Source organism: Adiantum capillus-veneris, chromosome 11 (assembly GCF_014529385.1).
Source record: "Adiantum capillus-veneris isolate H3 chromosome 11, ASM1452938v2, whole genome shotgun sequence".
Lineage (NCBI taxonomy): Eukaryota > Viridiplantae > Streptophyta > Polypodiopsida > Polypodiales > Pteridaceae > Adiantum > Adiantum capillus-veneris.
Genome location: NC_140941.1, coordinates 152,594,032 through 152,615,721, shown reverse-complemented (window position 1 = coordinate 152,615,721; position 21,690 = coordinate 152,594,032).

Genomic DNA, 21,690 nt, shown 5'->3' with positions numbered 1-21,690 from the left:
AACACAATGGGAATAGTGTGGTTAACTATATGCTACTCTCTGAAGCCATCATGTATCACATAAACAGTTTTACGCTTGGCCACAATGTACCCCATAATTAGATCATCGAACCTTATGTACTGACCTTACATGTGAAGAAACAACTGAGCATGATAATCACTTGTGACATTGGTACAACTAAAGTTGGTCGAAGCTAGGAGGTGGTCTATGCCAAGCAGAGGGAGCAGGCAAGTGCAGTGCAGAAGCATTAGGAAATTTTGGAGGTCATTTGGAGAGCCTTCAAAGAAAAATAGAATTTTGGATTTCTCTCTCTAGAAAATAGTTGTAGTAAAAGCAAATGTAAAGTTGGAATAACCATTCGAAAAGTGTACTTACAAGTAGATTCTTGCCACAGTGTCATAACGGCCGTGATGATTGAAGAATAAATCGTTTTCAGTTGCATTTAGTGAACGTCCTAGAATTGGAGAGAGTTTCCTGTACATGGAATGTATGAGTAAAGGAAATATCCTTCCAAACCTGCTCTCTCCTTACTCTCGCACTGTTTGTGCGCTGACCTTAAAGAAATCCTCCCTTTCTTGCCCTGTTGAACACATGGCTTCTTCTTCCACCCCGAAAAATGTCCTCCTTAAGAGACCCTTCTATCATCTACACATTGACCTGGATCACCAATATACGCCACTGTGTAAACGAGGCAAAACTAACATCAAAGTGACACCGATCATGACAGAGAGACTCAGAGCAGAGGAGTAAAACACTTGGATATTTGGACAAAAGGCTCACTCTTTCCATTGAATCCCATGACAAATGATTTCCCAACATTTTCAAATCCCACTAACTTAGTGAGCTTTGCAGGTAATGGAGAGATTGGATTGCTTGGCTACCGTAAAGCTCTAAACAACAAATCAAAAACTTATAAAGACATGGTGAAGCACCAAGCAAATGAGATTCAAAGACTTTCAAACTTGCATCATGAGGACCAAAAGACTGTAATGCAACGTACACAAGAATCAAAGGTCTTGTGAAAAAAGGTACTGTCATTACAAAACAAAGAGACAATGTTAGGCACTCGTGTGCGAAAGAAGAAACTACGGAATCTTGAAACGTTGAAGGTAGGCTCTGGCGGCCTTAAGAAAGGAATCCAAGCATTGAGGTGAGCATTGTAAACTATCTAATTAATTTAAATTAATCTAATGTTTGTTTATGTTAGTTATTCTTTCTTTGTAGAGATTCCATCTATCCAGACAAAGAAAACATAGACCCGAAGGCCAATGTAGGAAAGCACTTAAAGCCATTGATAACTAGTGGTCTTGCAAAGGATATCATGCATGACAAAAATTTTAAGGTTTTGCAACGAGATGTCATTGACAGATTCATTTCAAAGAATGCAGTGCCTGCCAAGCATATACAGGGTTGATTGGACTCCCTTGGAGTTAGTAAAAGAGGTTACTCAGCTATTCAACAGTCTATCTCTTCCATGTTTGTGAAGGAGGAAATAAAATCTAAGCTTTTACCAACAACTGCAAGTGTTTGTAAGGAAAGACTACAACTCAATAATGAATAAACAGACTTCATTGGATGTCCATTTCATATTCAAGATATTTATAGCTCACAGGGAACTATTGTCACTTATGATTGAGTACAACAATATCTTCATGGACATCACGTTGCTGCAAACTAGAATGGTAGAGTTCTACAATATCACATTTGAAGAGATAGGTGGAATTCTACATTTTGTTTTGAAGCTAGATGAGTGTGAGATTCTTAAAGAGAAGAAGCTAGAGCGAGTTACAATCACATTAATGAATAGGGCCCTTTCCAAATGTCCCACTGATGACCCTTCATACTTCAATGTTCAATCAGAAACAAACATATGGTGGCTTGGTACATTTTAGGTAATTCAGTTATCTCCAATTTTGCAGCTCTAGCAAGCCCTCTATTGTACCTAAATTTTAGATTTAATTTTTGTATCTCATAAGGATTGATCTTGCATGTAAAGAAAGAAGACCACGGCATTTTATTTTGGATGTTCCATCAAAACTCTATTCCAGATATCATTGATAGGCAAATGAATCGAGGGGAGGTATTCACTGTAGATGGGAGAGGAGACTTTCAAGTTCAATGGCATCTTGCAGGTGACCTCAAAACACTGAAGTGTATGTATAATTGTGGAATGGGTGCCATGGAAAAGTCTCCATGCTTGTATTGCATGGAACCTGCAAAAGTGATGGACCCAAAGTGGTGGCAAAAGGCTCCTACTCGTCACAATCAAGACTCTAATTTCCGACCAGTTCTGAATATACCACTTGTTAATGTCCATATTTGTACAATGCATGCTCTCTGCCGAATTGTAGAGAAGTTGATATATATGTACATTGGGTTTTCTTGGAAAATCAAAAAGTCATCTGAACGACAAGTCGCTTTAGAGGCTTTGGAACTAGCTTTGTCAGATATTGGTCTACATGGGGGCAATGTGAAAATACAGCAGAACGAAAAAAGGTCAACCAATGAGAAACATGTACCCTGCAAACCATCCATAGGTGGGGTCAAGGCATGCCGTTTTCTATCTAAACCTCAAGGTATGAAAGATGTGAAGCTAACAAAGCGAGGGAGAGTATATCACTCTACCTACATTAGCAAAGTTGAGTATATGCACTGGAAAAAACCTCATTTAGCAATGAAAGACCAAGATCCAACAACTCGCTATGTAAAGGGTGATGTGTGGCGTTCCATTGGCATATTATTTCAAATGTGTGAGAATGATGATTGGTCGCTAGATAATCTCAACAAGTTTAAACAGAACCTACTGAAAAAATCCTTCAAGACAGCATGGACTGACACTCAAATCACTCATTACATGGTAAATTCAAAGCACCTCATATAGTCTTAGTACTAAGTCTGTGTTTAAAAAAATAAATTTCTTCTTTTGCAGCACATTATTTTTAATCATTTGCCATACTTCATCCAAAAGTATGGGAATCTAGGTATATGGAACACACAGGGCCTGGAGAAGTCTCATTACATGGCTAGAAATGCCTACTTCAGACACACACAACATGGAGGCTCTCGAAATAAGGCAAACAGTCTAAAGTAATTATTTTAGTGGTTTTATCGCGGAATCATTCATCGCATGCAACAAAAGCAAGTATTGGCCTCTTCTGCAATCGTACAGGCAATCAGACATTTGCAAATTCAGAAAAGAAAGCGAGTAGACGTTGTAACATTTAATGGCCTAGTAACTTGTGTGTAGCGGAAAATAGCATGAACATAGTGAGCGTTTCATTAGAATAGATTCCTAATGAGATTAACAAGAGTGCTTGGGTGGAGAGAGCAACAAAAGCGTAACACCTAGTTAGATAGCATGAACAATACTTAAAAAGAGAGAGAAATTAAGAAATTGACAGCAGTTGAGGACCAGATTTTCATGGAGCCGGTCCCCCTCCAAAAGGCTTTGTATTATGGTTTCTCCCATCAAGAGAGACATTTTACAATACAATTTCTTGTGTTCCTTCAATACTAGCTAGTGCAATGAAGATGGAAACTTCATGCACTACGCAAAACACTCATCAAACACAACATCAATTCCCTCACGGTCTCAGACCCAAGTCCTCACACACCTTCGAAGATGGTGAGAGCTAGCGGGGTATGAGAGTAGATTGAGAGGAAGAAGGAGTATTCTTATGAGAAAGATGTACATCTCCTCACATAATCACTCATATTAGCATAGCTTAGCTTAGTAATTAGCATGGTAGAGGAGATGAGCATGAATTGAAGCTTGGCTCTTGGTTGGATTTTCATCACAAAGCCAAGATTTATTGGTTTAGGCCTTGCTTCTCACAAGCTTGGAGTAGGTGATAAGCTTTCCATTAAAGCTTGAGAAGGAGAGAGAGTCTTCTTCACTTCACACAGGAGATAGTGTGAGTGTGTGTGTCAATAATGCCTTGCAAAAATCAGCCCCCTCTCTCTCTTGGTCGACCCCCCTTGCTAATTACTCATGCTAGCATCCTATTGCACCTCCCCAGGCTTAGCCAATGACAATTAAGCAGCATAAGTGATAGACTTTTGACATGTGTCCCCCTTTCCCCTTTTGTGAGAGATTTAGGTAATTCAATAATTCAACTAAACTCTCATTGGACCCCTTTGCCTCGTGGCCAATAGGAATCAGCAAGCCATTGGGTTGCTGAATGATCATTGGTCCCCTTGGGAGACTGTCCAATAGTCTTCTAGAGAGCTTAATGTTAAGTATGGGGCCCGATTTATCCTTGTAATTTTCTGTGGTAAAAGCGCACATTTGTAAGGCCCCCATTATGAGGAGAAGCCATCGTGCGTGAAGGAAAATCACTCGCCAGAAACCAAAATTTTCATGGCCAAAAATCAGGGGCAACTTTATAGGCCTCGGGGGCGGAAGCCCCCGAGACTTTTTTTTCCCTCGCCGGAATATCCCTTTTCGCCGGAATATTATGGCCGGACGGCGGCCGGAAAGTGGTCGGAAAACAACCGTCGGTTGGCCGGTGGCCGGTAGTCAATGGCCGGTGGTCGAAAGTCAATGGCCGGTGGCCGGTGGCCGAATTCAAAAGCGGACTTGTCTTCTCAAGGGCGGCCCCACATGGGCAGATTGGAGGGTCCGATTTGGACTTATTCGCACAAGGGCGGCTACACATGGCTGCCTCTCATAAGAGAGGGCAGCCCTTTTGGCCTATAAAAGGAGGCCATTTCTACACACATTTCAGAGTGTGAAGTTGATGCAACAAGGTGAGTGTGAGGTGGTGAGAGTGAAGCAAGGCGGGAGCTCCATTAAGGGTATAATCCCTTTGTAAACTACTACTTGTTTTGAAGTACTAAAGCCATTGAGTGGCTGCTTTCCCGTGGACGTAGCCCACATTGGGTGAACCACGTATATCGTGTGTACTCTCTCTCTCTCTCTCTCTCTCTCTCTCTACTCTATAATCTCTTGTGTGTGAAATCTATCTCTCTCCATTAAGTAATCTACTCAAATAGATAAGGATTCCTTGAATTGAGTGGGAGTTATGGCGGAGGAAGGGAATCTCAAGATTGAGAAGTTCAACGGCAAAAACTACCAACATTGGAAGATGCAGATTGAAGACTATCTCTACCAGAAGGATCTCTATTTGCCACTAGGTGGTCTTGCGAAGACACACATACGATATGTGCCGTCTTTCTTTTGCACTAATAGCACCGAAGAGAAGTTTAGCCTTGTCCCTAAATTCTCAAAGAGACCCTTCTAGAAATTACTGGTCATTCTAGGATCTCTATTCGACACTATGGACATTGGCAAGACATGGTACTTGAAAATTTGTGAAATAAAGAGGGTTGCCATTTGATGGGCTTTGATAGTCTTTTTGACAGGTATAAAATGAGCTTGTTTACTGAACCTATCTACTATCGTCCATATTCCCGTATTCCCATGGATAGACTTAGGCAATCCAAAGATAAAATCCATGGATATGCTCTCCCATGGTGAATTAGGAATTGGCAAGGGTTGAAGCAATCCAAGTTGCTTCCCTCTATCAAATTTTGTCATTGGCATACCACACATTTAGAAACATACTCTTGTGTGTTCACTTTCCTGGTAGGCCAATAGAGATATGTTTCAAGTCCCTTTAAGGTAGACTGAATCCCTCTATGCCCCGCATGAGGTGGAGCATTAGATTCATACATTACTTTCTCACGTAGTGAGTTAGTAACACATTGTCTATTTCCATAGAGAAGATAACCATCTTGTAAAGTAAATGGTTCTTCTTTCTTCCCTAATGCAAGGGCTGAAATCACATCTCTAAAATCGGGATCAGTAGCATACTCATCTATCATTGAGGATAGATCATTGTGAGTTGCTATGGAAACCTCATTCACTCTCGGCCGTCTTGAGAGTGCATCTGCTACTTGATTATGCTTGCCAGCAATGTGAGCAATATGAAAATGAAATTGCGAAACAAAATTTTCCCACCTCATTTGTTTGTTGGAGAGCTTGGTCTGCGTCATGAAGTACTTAAGACTTTGGTGATCCGTTCGCATAATGAAAGGAGTCCCCAATAAATAGTGCTTCCATGAGTCTAAGGCATGTAGAATTGCAAGGAGTTACTTTTCATATATGCCTAGAGCTTGCTCAACAGGGTCGAGCCTTCGACTTTCATAGCCTATGGCGTGCCCTTCTTGGAGCAAAACAGCTCCAAGGAAATCACCACAAGCATCACATTGGACGTCAAATGGTTTTGAGAGATCCGGTAGTGTAAGCACATGTAGAGAGATAAGCTTTTCGAAAGCATTGTTCTCCTTAGCAGACCATGTATACCTAACTCTTTTCTTTGTTAGGTCATGTAATGGTCCTGCAATTTGTGAGAACTTTTCTATGAAGCGTCTATAGTATGCACACATACCTATAAAGCTTCTTAGTTCAAGAAGATTCCTTGGTTTAGGCCATCCTTTTATTACCTCTAACTTTGATGGATCCATTTGGATGCCATCTTGAGAGATAATGTGACCTAAATACTGAATCTCTTGCAAGAAAAATTCACTTTTCTTTCGATTAACATAAAGTGTATTCTCTCTTAAAACTTGAAATATTACCTGGAGGTGTTGCTTGTGTTCGTCTAATGAATTAGAGTAGATGATAATATCATCAAAGAACACTCCAGTGAAGGTTCGATGAGGCCTGAACAGCTTCTCCATCAAGCGATTGAATGTGGCTGGTGCATTGGTCAAGCCAAAAGGCATGACAATGTATTCGTAAAGACCAAATGTGGTGCAAAATGCGGTCTTTACAATGTCTTGATCAACTATCCTTATTTGATGATAGCCACTTTTTAGGTCAATCCTACTGAAGTAGGTCGATCCTTGTAGCTTATCAAATAGGTCTTCTACCCATGGAACGGGAAACCTATTCTTGATAGTGATCCTATTTAGTGCTCTATAGTAGACACACATATGATATGTGCCGTCTTTCTTTTGCACTAATAGCACATGTGAGCAAAATGGAGATGAGCTAGGCCTAACCATGCCCTTCTCAACTAACTCATGCACTTGCCGCATAATCTCCTCTTGTTGAGCTTGAGAAACTCTATAAGGAGGTTTGTTAGGTGGTGAACTTCTTGGAAGGAGTTCAATTGCATGGTCATCATTGCCTTGTTTAGGAGGTAGCTCACAAGGGATGTCATCAATAAAGACATCTTGAAACCCCTTGAGAAAATTGGATAACTCTAATTCCTTTTGATTGTGTATATTTTCTTTTGTTAAAACATTAGGTTCATTTTTTACAAAAATCTTGTACACGGAAATAGAGCTCTTTATTGACTTCTTGAAAGTTTGTGTATGTACAATGGGTATAGTGTTACCCATTTCCTTAGCATCTATATACATATATTTTTCCCTGAACTTAAAGGAGATTCTCCTTTCAGGGAATTTAACATTGGCAGCCATGCAATCAAACCATGGTGCCCCTAGGATTACATCCTCATGCTTGAGAGGAGCGATAAAGAATTCCTCTTTGTCCACATAGCTTTGGACATGGAGCCTCAATTTCCCTATTAAGGGAGTGATTGAAGCTTCTTGCCCCTTGAATGCACCCTCTGCGGGTAGGACATCTCCCATCTTGTAGGCTTGTATGCCTAGCTTGGTGGCCAACTCTATAGATATAAAATTATGAGTAGAACCGGGGTCAAAGAGAATAAAAGCATCATGTTCTCTTACCTTTACCCAAGCATGACATAGAAGAGATCCTTTATGGTGAGTTTCCTCCTCTTGGATTTTGACCAAGGTAGCTCTAGGAGGATCATGGCAGTTGTTCTTTTGGGGACAAGCGCGGTACGCATGCCCTTGTTCGCCGCACTTGAAACACTGATTATCCTTGCGATAACGCTCAAGCTCTTCAAGAGAGAGTTTATTTTTGCCTTTATAAACTCCCTTCTCTTTAGCTTTGTTGGAGTTGCCCTTAGGAGACTTTTGGACATTTTCCTTCACCTTAGGCTCATTGGAACCCTTGTTTTCAGGGGGCTTAGAATTCCTCTTAGCCCCTGTTCGAAAATTTATTCGAGAGGCCACCATAGTATGATGTATTACCACTGATATGGTGCGTGGCCTTTGGGAGTTGACATACTCCGCCATTTCTTCGGTTAAGCCCGCACAAAATTACTGCTTTTGCTCTCCAAAATCCACCTTTTTGAAGATAGTAGCTTTGAGTTGTAGGTTCCAAAACTTGTCTACATATTTGTGGATGAATTCATAGGGAGAGAGCTTCAAGCTTCGCCATTCGGTTAGTACTTTCTTTGGCATCGGTGACCAAAAATTGCTTCATAATGTAAGCTCTTAAAGCTTTCGATGTTCATGGAGCTTCACCGTTGGCCCATAGGCTAGACCACCATTGTCTGGCGGACTTTTGAAAGTGCATAGCTACATGGTGTAGCTTAGAGGACTCAATGAATCCCTCATCTATGAACGCCGCATCAAATTGTTGGATAAAGGCCAAGACTTTGTCCGTAGCACCAAAAGTGCCATCATACGTAAGGAAAGAGATGCTCTTCCTTCCCTGTTTGAATTTCCTGAGCTTAGACGACCTCTTCCACGTGGCATAGGATTTCCTATGGCCTCTTCTTTTTGATGGTTCAAAGGTTGCACCATGACTGTCTTCAAAAGATGAAGAATTTGAGGAAGATGGAGAAGAGGGTGACCTCTTTCTCGCCTTTTTATTTTCTTGATCTTCTATGTCTTCACCATCACTTTCATAAGAGGAAGAGGATGAAGAATATGGAGAAGAGAGTGTCCTCTTTCTCGCCTTTTTCTTCTCTTGCTTTTTGTCATCCCTCTTTGAAGTATGGTGTGGAGAAGTATGCGATGGTCTTCTCCGTTTTGGAGGTGATGGAGAGAGTTTAGCCCGCCGCCCTCATGGAGCCATCTCCACCGAGGTGGCGGGAGATTCACTTCTTTCTCATTCCTTCGGTGGAAGCTCTTGAATTCTCCTTTGAGAAGGAGATGCGTCATCAAGGAGCAAATTTTTGAGACCTTCATAGGGATCCTCTTCTTCTTCCCGAATCGGAGAGAGACCTCTTTTGGAAGTCTCACAAGGAGGCTTTCTAGGTGTTCTCTTGTCATGGTAGGGAGCTTGAAGAATCCCATGAGCATGAAGTTGCCGTTGCACTTCACTTTGGAGGGATGGATTGCCCATGGCTTGTTGAAGCCTAGAAACAAGATAGTTAACAAGCATCGGGGCATGATTAGTAGCTTGCTCATTAGCAAAATCAAAGTTATCAACATTAATTTCACTCTCTTTACTATTGTCAGCCATTCTAACAACTTTTAGGTGTAAAAGTTTTAGGTGTACTTTGGCACTTCAAGCCCTAGTTGCTACTCCTCTTTACCCCTTTAGAAAAAGCACTCAAGCTATTGTACCCGTGGCTCGAATACCATTAATTGCAAGGAATAGAAGAGAGGGTCATTCAACACCAAAACAGCACCGGCTCCTGTCAAGATTCTAATAGCTCAATAGTGGTTAAGCCGTAGGCACTCCCCGTAGGACTCCACTATTAAGACCATAGCTCTCGATGGTGATGCTCCGTTAGCTGCACAAAGGCAGGCACACTGCAAGGCTGAAAAATCCCTATTCTACTTACTCACATGCAATTAATAGTACCAACCATTTATAGCTAGCTTGAGGACCTCCCTTCTTGAGCAAGAAAAGAGAAACCTTGTGCTCTGATACCAATGTAACATTTAATGGCCTAGTAACTTGTGTGGAGCGGAAAATAGCATGAACATAGTGAGCATTTCATTAGAATAGATTGCTAATGAGATTAACAAGAGTGCTTGGGTGGAGAGAGCAACAAAAGCGTAACACCTAGTTAGATAGCATGAACAATACTTAAAAAGAGAGAGAAATTAAGAAATTGACAGCAGTTGAGGACCAGATTTTCATGGAGCCGGTCCCCCTCCAAAAGGCTTTGTATTATGGTTTCTCCCATCAAGAGAGACATTTTACAATACAATTTCTTGTGTTCCTTCAATACTAGCTAGTGCAATGAAGATGGAAACTTCATGCACTACGCAAAACACTCATCAAACACAACATCAATTCCCTCACGGTCTCAGACCCAAGTCCTCACACACCTTCGAAGATGGTGAGAGCTAGCGGGGTATGAGAGTAGATTGAGAGGAAGAAGGAGTATTCTTATGAGAAAGATGTACATCTCCTCACATAATCACTCATATTAGCATAGCTTAGCTTAGTAATTAGCATGGTAGAGGAGATGAGCATGAATTGAAGCTTGGCTCTTGGTTGGATTTTCATCACAAAGCCAAGATTTATTGGTTTAGGCCTTGCTTCTCACAAGCTTGGAGTAGGTGATAAGCTTTCCATTAAAGCTTGAGAAGGAGAGAGAGTCTTCTTCACTTCACACAGGAGATAGTGTGAGTGTGTGTGTCAATAATGCCTTGCAAAAATCAGCCCCCTCTCTCTCTTGGTCGACCCCCCTTGCTAATTACTCATGCTAGCATCCTATTGCACCTCCCCAGGCTTAGCCAATGACAATTAAGCAGCATAAGTGATAGACTTTTGACATGTGTCCCCCTTTCCCCTTTTGTGAGAGATTTAGGTAATTCAATAATTCAACTAAACTCTCATTGGACCCCTTTGCCTCCTGGCCAATAGGAATCAGGCAAGCCATTGGGCTGCTGAAAGCTCATTGGTCTCCTTGGGAGACTATCCAATAGTCTTCTAGAGAGATTAATTATTATTGGTTCTTTTATTAAGTTTTTAAAAATTAATTAAACTATATTTACTCTAGCCTAATTCTCATTGGTCCACCTCCAAGGCCATCCAATAGGATTTGAGTACACCTTGTGGGCATCTGGGCTAGGGAGATGACATGTGTCCCTCTTTCCCCTTGTGTACAAAGGGAGCTTGTGTGTGTGTGTGTATGAGTTTTCCTCTCATCGCCTACTTCTTGGGCTCGCCCCCTCCTATACAAAGACTTTTGGGACACACACAAAGCATCCAATTTTCTCTAAAGTTGACCTTTGGACACAACCTTTGAATTTTGGAACCTTAACATTTTGGAAGTCTTAATAGGCTAAACCTTAAGGTCTTTTAAGCCCATTGTTACACATGGCTGTTTTATAGATGGCCCCCCCTTTGGATCCCTATTTTCCCTCCTTTGGATCCCTACTGTGGCCGGTCTGCTAGCTTAACCAATATTCTAGCTTATCTCCCCTCGCACTTCCCCATATTAAATGATCACTTTAACATGAGAAAATCATTTAGGAGAATTAGATATTGATTATTATGACATACGCATTCAACAACTCAAGTGCTCTTGAAAGTCAAATCAGGTGGAGAGAGACAATACAATATGCCAATCATCGGTGGAAAGAGAGTTAGAGTTTAGACGATCGATGTACCCCAAATCCCTGTAGAATTAAATTCAATATGTACCACAACTATTTCAACATTTTATTGATTTGCAAATATCATTTGGAACCTCCCCTTGTATTTGATCATTAAATGTTAGCCATACTCTAAGAGTTCAGTAGGGTTTTCTTTCCCTAAAGATAATGCCATTGCTGTGTATGTGTAGTAATATGTTGCACGACCCCCAGTATATCCTGGCGAGTAACCAAAACATTCTCTCCCAAAAACCTTGTCGACGAGGATTACTTTGTCAGTATTTTGTGGCAGAATTGGACCACCTAAGAAGCAAGATAATGTCTTGAAAGCATAGGTTGCAGTATTCCCTTCTTGTGACATTCCGTTGTGGAAGATTAGGATGGGTGCCTCGCATAAACTAGGAAGTAATTGTCCTAGAGTTGCATCCCTACCATGAAACTGTCTTCTTCGACGACGAAGAAAGTCGTCCTTTTCAACAATCCATGACTGTAAACAAAAGAAGTGTTTGTGTATGTGTGTGTGTGTGTGTGTGTGTGTGAGAGAGAGAGAGAGAGAGAGAGAGAGAGAGAGAGAGAGAGAGAGAGAGAGAGAGAGAGAGAGAGAGAGAGAGAGAGAGAGAGAGAGAGAGGAGAGAGAGAGAGAGAGATGGGGGGGGGGGGGGGGGGGGGGGGGGGGGGGGGGGGGGCAGGAATTTATATTATGAAACTCTCATCTTGCAAAAAAAGCTCATCCTTCCATAGGTTAAGTGATCCGATTGACTCCTACGCTGGTCGCTTAAACCAATCCTCCATATCCTGTTTACTAGTTGATGGCTTAAGATTATTTGAATAGCTTGAAATGTGGCTTCATCAGGAAGGGTTTCTTTATACTTTTCTGCCTTTTCAAAGAAGAGTTTAAGGCAATCCAATAGGTTACTGGAGATCTCCATTGCCTTGTCATCGTTACTGTCCTCTGAAACAAATCCATTCCTCTCCTCCTAATACTTGGAGATAGTGGCCAGTGCAAAGTCCTCCCGCATACAAAAAATACTTTGTATATCATGGAGGAAAATGTACGATCTATCTCCAAATTTAAACTGTGGCACTCCTGGTAGCATTAAGGTGGCTTGCAAACCTGACACATCTAGAGGTAGCTTGATATCTGAGGTTTTCGCTGAGAGAATATTGCTTCGTTTCACCTCTTTTGCTTCTTCTTCAAGATCAATGGATGAAGGAGTACGAGCGGAAGTGCGACGCGAGAGAGAGTGCGAGAAGAAGAGCACGACGATATGGTGAATTCGCTCTACTGTAATGTGTAGAGCATAGTGAGTTCTTATTAGGTTTTTACAAAAGAATATGTGTACATACCTGGCGGCCCGCCCACTTACCTAGGCGACCACATTGGGCTTTATACCCCAACAACCTCCCACTTAAAGTCCAATGTGGTACTTAAAATGTGAGAGAAGCTACTATACAAGATAATATACAAGAGATGTACAGAAGTGATGTACTACCCTACACCTAACTGCTTGCGAAAATGCGCAAAGCTCTCTGAGGGAAGTCCTTTTGTAAGTAGATCAGCAGGATTTTATGTGGTGTGAACTTTGACAAGCTGAAGTTGCTTATCCTCGAGCAATTCCCTGATGCAATGATACTTCACATCCACATGCTTTGTCTTTGAGTGATAGACTGGATTGCGAGCCAATTGTATAGCACTTTGACTATCACAATATAACACAGGCATCTCTTCTTTGATTCCCAAATCTGTTACTAGTCGATTAAGCCAAATTGATTCTTTGCATGCGTCTGATGCTGCAACATATTCAGCCTCTATAGTAGACTGAGTAACACAATCTTGTAATCTAGAACGCCATGATACTGCTCCACCAGCCAATGTAAAGACATACCCTGACGTAGACCTTCGGTTGTCTAAGTCACCTGCATAATTTGAGTCTGTAAAACCCTTTACACTTAGCTCTTGACTCCCATAGCATATACGCATACTCTTTGTAGCTTTCAGGTATCTCAATATTCCTTTCACTGCCTCCCAATGTTTCTTGCCTGGGTTTGACATGTATTGACTTACTACTCCCACTGCAAATGCAATGTCTGGGCGAGTAGCAATCATTACATACATCAAACTACCCACTGCAGACGCATATGGAATCTTATGCATTTCAGCCTGTTCTTCCTCAGACACAAGACAATCTTGTTTGCTAAGTTTCACATGTGGTGGCAATGGAACACTCAGTGCCTTTCCCTTCTCCATATTGAAACGTTGCAAAACCTTGTCAATATACTCTGTTTGAGATAACCAAATCAACTTCTTTGATCTGTCTCTCTCAATGCGCATACCAAGTATATGACTTGCCTCACCCATGTCTTTCATGTCAAACGATTTTGCCATCTTTGACTTCAAAGCTGAAATTTCTTCCAAGTGCTTGCCAGCAATCAACATGTCATCCACATACAAAATAAGGATCAGCCAACTGCCATCCTTAGCCTTCTTTGTATATAGACATTGATCGAACTCACTACGTTTGTAGCCTTGAGAAAGCATAAACTTGTGGAATTTATGGTACCATGCCCTCGGTGATTGTTTTAAGCCATAAAGACTATTTAACAACTGGCATACCCAATCTTCCTTGCCTTTCTCAACAAACCCTTCTGGCTGCTGCATGTAAATTTCCACATCTAAATCACCATGCAAGAACCTTGTCTTGACATCCATTTGGTGCAACACCAAATCTAATATAGCAACCAATGCAAGAAAGCATCTCAATGTAGTCATCTTGACCACCGGAGAGAAGACTTCCTCAAAGTCAATGCCTTGTTCTTGCTTAAAGCCCTTGGAAACAAGCCTTGCTTTGTACTTTGACTGACTATCATGAGCGGTGATCTTATACCTGTAAACCCATTTATAGGGTAGAGCCTTTTTGCCCCGTGGTAATTTAACTAGCTTCCATGTTTGGTTTTTATGCAGAGCTGTCATCTCTGACTGCATGGCCAATTGCCAATTCCCGGAGTCCTTCATTTGCACTGCTTCCTTGTAACATGAAGGCTCATTGCAATCAGTCAACATGACATAGTTCATAGATGGAACAAACCTATCAGGAGGTCGCGTGACACGTCCAGATCTACGCACAATAGGTGGCTCAGGCTCAGCCACAACCTGTGGTTCCACTCTATCCTGTCCTGGCTCCTCTTGAGCCCTGACATTTTGTCTTGCACGTGCAGGTCCATCTTCTTGGAAGACAACTCTTCTAATCTCCTCAACCCTCTCTGGTTTAGAATGATATTTGGATTCATTAAAGTGAACATCATTGCTGCGGACAACCTTTCTGGATTCGGGATCCCAAAGTCTGTACCCCATCTCACCAGAATTACCATAGCCTAAAAAGATGCACTTTCTACTCTTTGGCTCAAGTTTGTTCCTAAATTCCTTTGGAACGTGAGTATATGCCTCACAGCCAAAGACTATGAGATGCTTGTATGAGGGCATTTTGCCTGACCATACCATCTCTGGCACTGAATCCTTCTGCAAAACCTTGCTAGGAGATGTATTTACAAGATGAACAACTGTTGATACAGCTTCAGCCCAAAACCCATTTGGCAGTTGTGCATTAGACAACATACTTCTGACCTTCTCTTGTATGGTCCTATTCATCCTCTCAGCAACACCATTTTGAGGAGGATTGTAAGGAGCAGTAAGTTCACGTTTTATACCTTTTGACTCACAAAAGTCCTGAAAGGCCTTTGAAACATACTCTCCACCATTGTCAGTGCGTAAGCATTTAAGCTTCTTGCCACTCTGATTCTCCACAAGTGTCACAAACATTTTGAAAACACTAAACGCTTCATCCTTGTGCTTGAGAAAGTAAACCCATACTTTCCTCGAGTAATCATCTATAAATGTCATAAAGTAAGAAGCTCCCCCTAGAGATAGGTTAGGCATAGGTCCACACAAATCACTATGAACAAGTGCCAACTGTGTATCTCTTCTACTGCTTCTATGCTTATGTGGCTGCTGTGTTTGCTTACCATACAGACAATGTTCACAGAATTCAAAATCATTTAATAAAAAGCCAGGCAAATAACCAGAACAAGACAAGATTTCCATTCCCTTCTTGGACATATGTCCTAACCGGCTATGCCACAAAGAAACGTTCGGCTGCTCGGTTACATTGATTACATTTTTAGAGACATTTGATACATAAATCATGTAAAGTCCTCCAGACTTTGCTCCATGTGCTACTGTCATAGAACCCTTGGATATCTTCCACATGTTCTGTCCAAAAGTGGTGATGTAGCCAGCATCATCAAGTAAACCTGTGCTGATCAAGCTCTTTGTAATTGCGGGAACATGTCTCACATTCTTCAGCGTGAAAGAAGAGCCATTCTGAAACTTCAATTGAACATCTCCAACACCTAAGATCTCACATGTCTGCCCATTGCCTAGCCGAACATGATCTTTAGTGGTCACATTAGAGGTAAACCACTCCTTGTTTGGAGACACATGAAGTGATGCCCCTGAGTCTATAATCCAGTCACTCAGTGCATTTCCATCAGATGCTGTAAGAAGAGCTGAGTCCATTGTATTCTTCAAAAAGCAGATGTCTCCTGACACTAGACTGTCATCCTCTGCAACAGTGTTTGTCACATTTATTTCTTGAATCTTCACTGAGGACTTGTTCTTCTCACCATGGACTTCAGCTTTCTCTTTGCCTTTTTCTGCTTTCCATTCTCTGCAGTCTCTTTTCATGTGACCCTTCTTGCCGCAATGGTAGCATTCTATGTCACTCTTGCCTTTAGCACTGCGGGACTTGCTACGAGACTCATTCCTCTTTCCACCTTGTACTTTTCTTTGGTCCTTCCCCTGACAACTAAGGCTGTTCCTTTGCCTTTGTCCATTGTCTTTCTATTGGTTTCTTCAGTAAGCAGACTTCCTTCTACACCTGCTATGTTCAAACCATCTGGAGGTGCAGAATTACTCAAAGCTGTGCGAAAAGTGTCCCAACTTTCCGGCAATGTGATCAACAGGAACATAGCTCTAACAGGTTCATCAAACTTGACACCTTGAGCTGACAACTGACTATAGATTGTGTTGAATTCATTCAGATGACTGGACATAGGTGTCCCTTCTTTCATCTTCACGTCAACAAGCTTCTTAAGCCAGTATACCTGTGAAGCTGCACTCTGCTTCTCATAAAGATCACTCAGCTTTAACCATGCTTGATAAGCCGACATCTCGTCTGCTACATTGAAGTAAACGCTTTCTGCCAAAGTCAGCATAATGGTAGAAAGTGCCAATTCATCCATTTCGCTCCATTCATCTTCGTCCATATCTTCTGGTTTTTATCCCCTTGAGCTTTATAGGTTTTATCTACTTCTTTTGTACCAACACGTGCCAAATCTGCTTCTTCCACAATGGGAAATTGGTTCCATCCAGCTTCTTGATATTGTAAAGAGCAGTGTCCTGTGATCCAGCCATAGCTACGCTTCACAGTAGTTTACTTTTCTGGGAAAAATTCGGCAGAGTTTCCCCTGTAAACTGACCTCTGAACCAATATCAACCTGTGAAATGAACCAAGAAAGCTTCAGATTCTGCAGAAATTTTGGCAGAGTCTCCTTTGTAAAATGGCTCTGGTGTATTAAAAACAGACCAAAAAACAGCTCAAAAAACATTGTCTCTCTGACACTGTAAGCTGTGGGTAAATCTGTCCTGCACATGTACTGTCTTTGACTGTCCTGTCACTCTCCTGTAAGCATAAACTGAGACAATGCCTCAACGGCAGTAAAGCAAAGATGCAATCCCAACTGTCTAACTCACAGTCAATACATCCTAGCTGCCTATCTAAGGGTGATCGAGGGATCGCTCCAAGACCTGTATCACCGAAAGGATCTCAACATTCGAGAATCCCCCAGCTCAATAAAACCTCACTCGACCCTCAACAAAGGCTACAGTAAATCTGACAGTACATAGACTTCCCACAAAGTCATACATCCACAAATTTCCCACTGTATGTTGTAACCGCTGCGGCGGTTGTTTGCTGCGTGACTCACAGCCAGCAAACCCTCAACAGACATACATCATCTTTGACAATACATCCCATGTGGAAGTACCTGCAATGTCAGGATGAAATCTGGAATATCAAGCAGCAAACACAAGCTACCTGATGAACTAGTGGATGTCGCCTACAGTCTGTGTGTAGATACGCCCGTGTCGTATGTGACACGCCTCCAAGAACTGTGAGCCGTCCTTCGATGTGTAGACAGCCGCAAATCAACACTCTGGGAGTTTCGATATCCTCAGCACCTGTAGTCGTAGGCCAAAAACCCCAAATTTGCAGAGTCGGATCTACACCCGCCGAGACCACGTAGTCGAAAATGGCCTGCGCAGACCTTTGTCGAAGCCGAACGGTGGCCGAGATGACCTCAGAATGAAATTCTGACAACACCAAGCCCTTCGGGCTTGCCCACGAGATTTGGGGCCGTGTCTTCACCTGTCGAATTTCACTCCAATCTGAGCTGGTGACTCTAGCCTCCTGCAGTGCTGCCACGAGCCTCGATCTGAGCTCTGATACCAGTTGAAGGAGTACGAGCGAAAGTGCGACGCGAGAGAGAGTGCGAGAAGAAGAGCACGACGATATGGTGAACTCGCTCTACTGTAATGTGTAGAGCATAGTGAGTTCTTATTAGGTTTTTACAAAAGAATATGTGTACATACTTGGCGGCCCGCCCACTTACCTTGGCGACCACATTGGGCTTTATACCGCAACAATGGACTCCCCTATCTCTGTCACTTCAATATACTCCTCATTCTTTTCCTCTTTTTCATCTGCTGGTAAATCTTGTTCCTCCATGACCTCCTTAGGATCATTCATAAGACTTGTAAATAATCCATTTAAAAATATTAGAAATCCAAAGGACGCTTGAGTCAGCTTGCACTCTTGATCATGTAAGCTGCACCAATGGGGCCTGTACATAAGAGGCAACTGATTATACTTCTTGTAAAACTGTCTTTTAGGATCACAGTCTTTTAAATGGACTACCACCATTTCACCAACAATAACCTTGCCCTCTTGAGTGTGAAGATCAAACTTCTCTCGTTCCAGCTTCAAGTGTTTACTCTGTTCAGCTATAAACACATCAATATTAACTGGAGCATTAAACATGCAGGAGACCAAATCAAACTTATCACCAGCTCCAAAAGTAACTGCAAAATCTAAAAGCCTTTCATCAATCACTGTAGGGTCTTCATAAATAACTGTCTCTTTTTTCTTTTGGATTGTTGCAATACATTGGGCACTCTGCAAAGTAGGTTTTGAAAAATCCACTTCTCTCTTAAGTGAGTTGGATACAATAAATTTTGGAGTAGAAGGGGACTCCATTTCTACAGGTGGGTCAGTATCAGGCTCCTCCAAACCTAGAGTTGGCTCCTCCAAACTACTGGGCAAGATTTTCACCTCTTTTGCTTCTTCTTCAAGATCAATTGAAATACCTACAATATTATTATACAAAAAATACCTTTGTAAATATTAGAAGAGAATAACAGCGCGCAGGATATGTAAACAAATCTTCATAATGTAACTGGTGCACCGTGATCCAATTATGGAATTTGAAAGGTGAAATGATCTTTTACATTTTGAAGCACACTCCCAGAACACAATTAAACTAAGGACATAGTAAAACTGAAGGAAATGGCTTTACCTGCACTACAAGAGGTTGTGTGCTCTTGTGACGCTGTTAGCGACGGAAATACATTGGGTTTTTATAACCCCCGGCGTCGCTAAAACCGTCGCTAATAGCGTCGCTACGAGAGCGTCACTATATGCGTCGCTATATAGAGACGCTCATAGCGACGTTTACACAGAAGTCTATAGCGACGCTCATAGCGACGCTACAGAGCCATAAATAGCGACGGTTAGAGCGACGCCCGAGAGAAATTTTTTTTTGGTGACAGGGCATTGAATGCCCTGCCACCCATTAACCATATTGTACTTGATTCACTTTTTAAAAAAAGTGCAAGGGTAGCTAATAGACCCAAAATAGTCACCCACAAGACGCATTGTTTGCAAAACTGACAATTGTACACATCATAGGCAAAATGAATTGATTGGCAAATGTAATAATGACAATTGTACAACATCATAGGCATAAAGAATTGATTGGCAAAATGAACTGCGGTGACAAATGTAATAATATACATGGTTCAAAAAGACGTATAAAATCCGTCTCATGATACATAAGCTATGAGAAACCCTAAACTAATGCTATCTAGCTACGGCTAAACTGACGTCGTCTAGTCAGACGTCTCATCGCGTCCAAGCGGCGTATCTGTCGGATTCTGCAAAAAAAGACAATAAGACAGCTTTCAGTAAGTATAAACATATAACGACATTTATAAAGCAATACAAAAAATAGAAAAGAGTAAACCCTAATACTAACCATGCCGCCGCGAGAACTCAGAATCTCCATCAGGGCGTTTAAGCCCTTCCTGCCTGCGTACTCGCGCTCGTACGGTGTGGGATCACGTCCTGTCATCGACCACTGTCAAAACATACAAAGAATTCATTATGTTAGAATTAAAAAACTCATAAACCCTAAACTATCGAACATAAAGAGCAATGCGAAAACACTTACAAAATCGGCCTCAAATGATGCCCATCCACTGCTCCCCAAGTGGTGCGAGGTCCCTGCCTCTACTCGCGCTCTGGCTGCATCCTTTTGTTGCTTCCACTTGTCGGGATTCTCGCGCGCTGCTTTCTTCGCATTCTTCCAATCTTCTTTGGCCAGCCAATCTGGCCTGTTCCACCCATGCTTGATTGCTTTTTGCACTTCGGAACGCTTGTGTTTGCAGTATTCGCGCATTCGAATCTTTATCAGGTCTTCATTGAAGCGCTGATCCCGTGTTGGAACGGGAAACTCATCATGAAGTATGCTGATGACTCTGTTTTTTAAATCACTTGGTACTTCACTCCATTTGTTTAGTATGTAGTGTCTAAACAGCTGAGAGCAAAGACCACGCATGCGCGAGATCACCTTCTTGCCGTCATCATCCATGATGATGCCGCCGCTGAAATCGACGGAGTAAGGCAAGCCCTCTGGCCGGTGACGCGTGAACCTGGGTGTCCCGACAGGGGTCTCTAGCGGCGTGTCGATGGGGGTACGGACGTCAGGTGTCTCCACCGGCGTCTGGGCCCCGAAGCGAGGAGTGTCGAGTGGGGTGGCCCCTGGCGGAGTAGGTAGAGGTGTGTAGCTGCTAGGAACAGTCAGCCGTGCAAAACCTGGCGTAGATGGCAATGCTGTGGCTGGTGTGGGGGCGGGCAAAGAAGGGGAGGGTAAAGAGCCTCGTCGAACACGAGGCGGTGTGGAGGCATCGGTGGCGGAATCCCCACAACAACCACCATCGTCACCACTAGAGCGCCGGTGTCTAGACGAGTGTGAAGCTCGTCTCGTCGACGCCGAAGCTTCGGAGCGCGCCGAATGCTCCGAAATAGAGGGAGATGCGGATGGAGTAGGAACGCACGATGATGCGCCAGAGCAATGACGCTCCACGTACCACTGTCTCTGCTGCGGTGACAAAGAAGAAAGAAACTCCTCATCATCCATACCTACATTAAACACACGAATATTTAAACTTAATATTGAATGAATAGAGTAGACAATGACGGAAAGACCATTAAATACAATGACGTAATGACGCATATAAATACAATGACGCAATGAATTGAGTGATAGAAGAGGCAAGTTGAAAACTCAGAATTTTCAATCAAAAGATGTGAGCGCCATGGAAGGTACTTAGAGAGCCAGAGCTTTTACAACCCGGAGCAAAATTGTTCAAATACAATATTTGTGGCTTTAAGAGATCTCTCTCTCATCCTCGCATAAATCAGCATAACTTCCTATATCTATATAGAGCTCTCCGTTTAAACACATATCCTCTGTTTCATTTTGTAGCTCCTCTGCATGCACCCCATATAGAGTAGTAGCATCTTGATGCTCGTCTGGCACCACCGCAGCGGCTTCTGATTGAGCATCTTCTCTGATCTCCTCCATTGATGCCGTTGTGATTGGCACATGGTAGCCTTCATACGTCCTTGCACTACAAGGGGCTACCTCTATGACGTACCACCAGTTTGATGTAGACTTTGTAGGATGAAATATTACCTGCCAGAGCCACATAACTTACATGAGAGCTTTCAAGCACATAACTTGTAAAAGGGGGATGTTAACTATTTACATACTTACTTGTTCACAATGCTCTGGTAGTACGAAAGTGTCTCTTAGGTCAGTCCATTTCTTAGTAGAATCCACCTCAAGAAA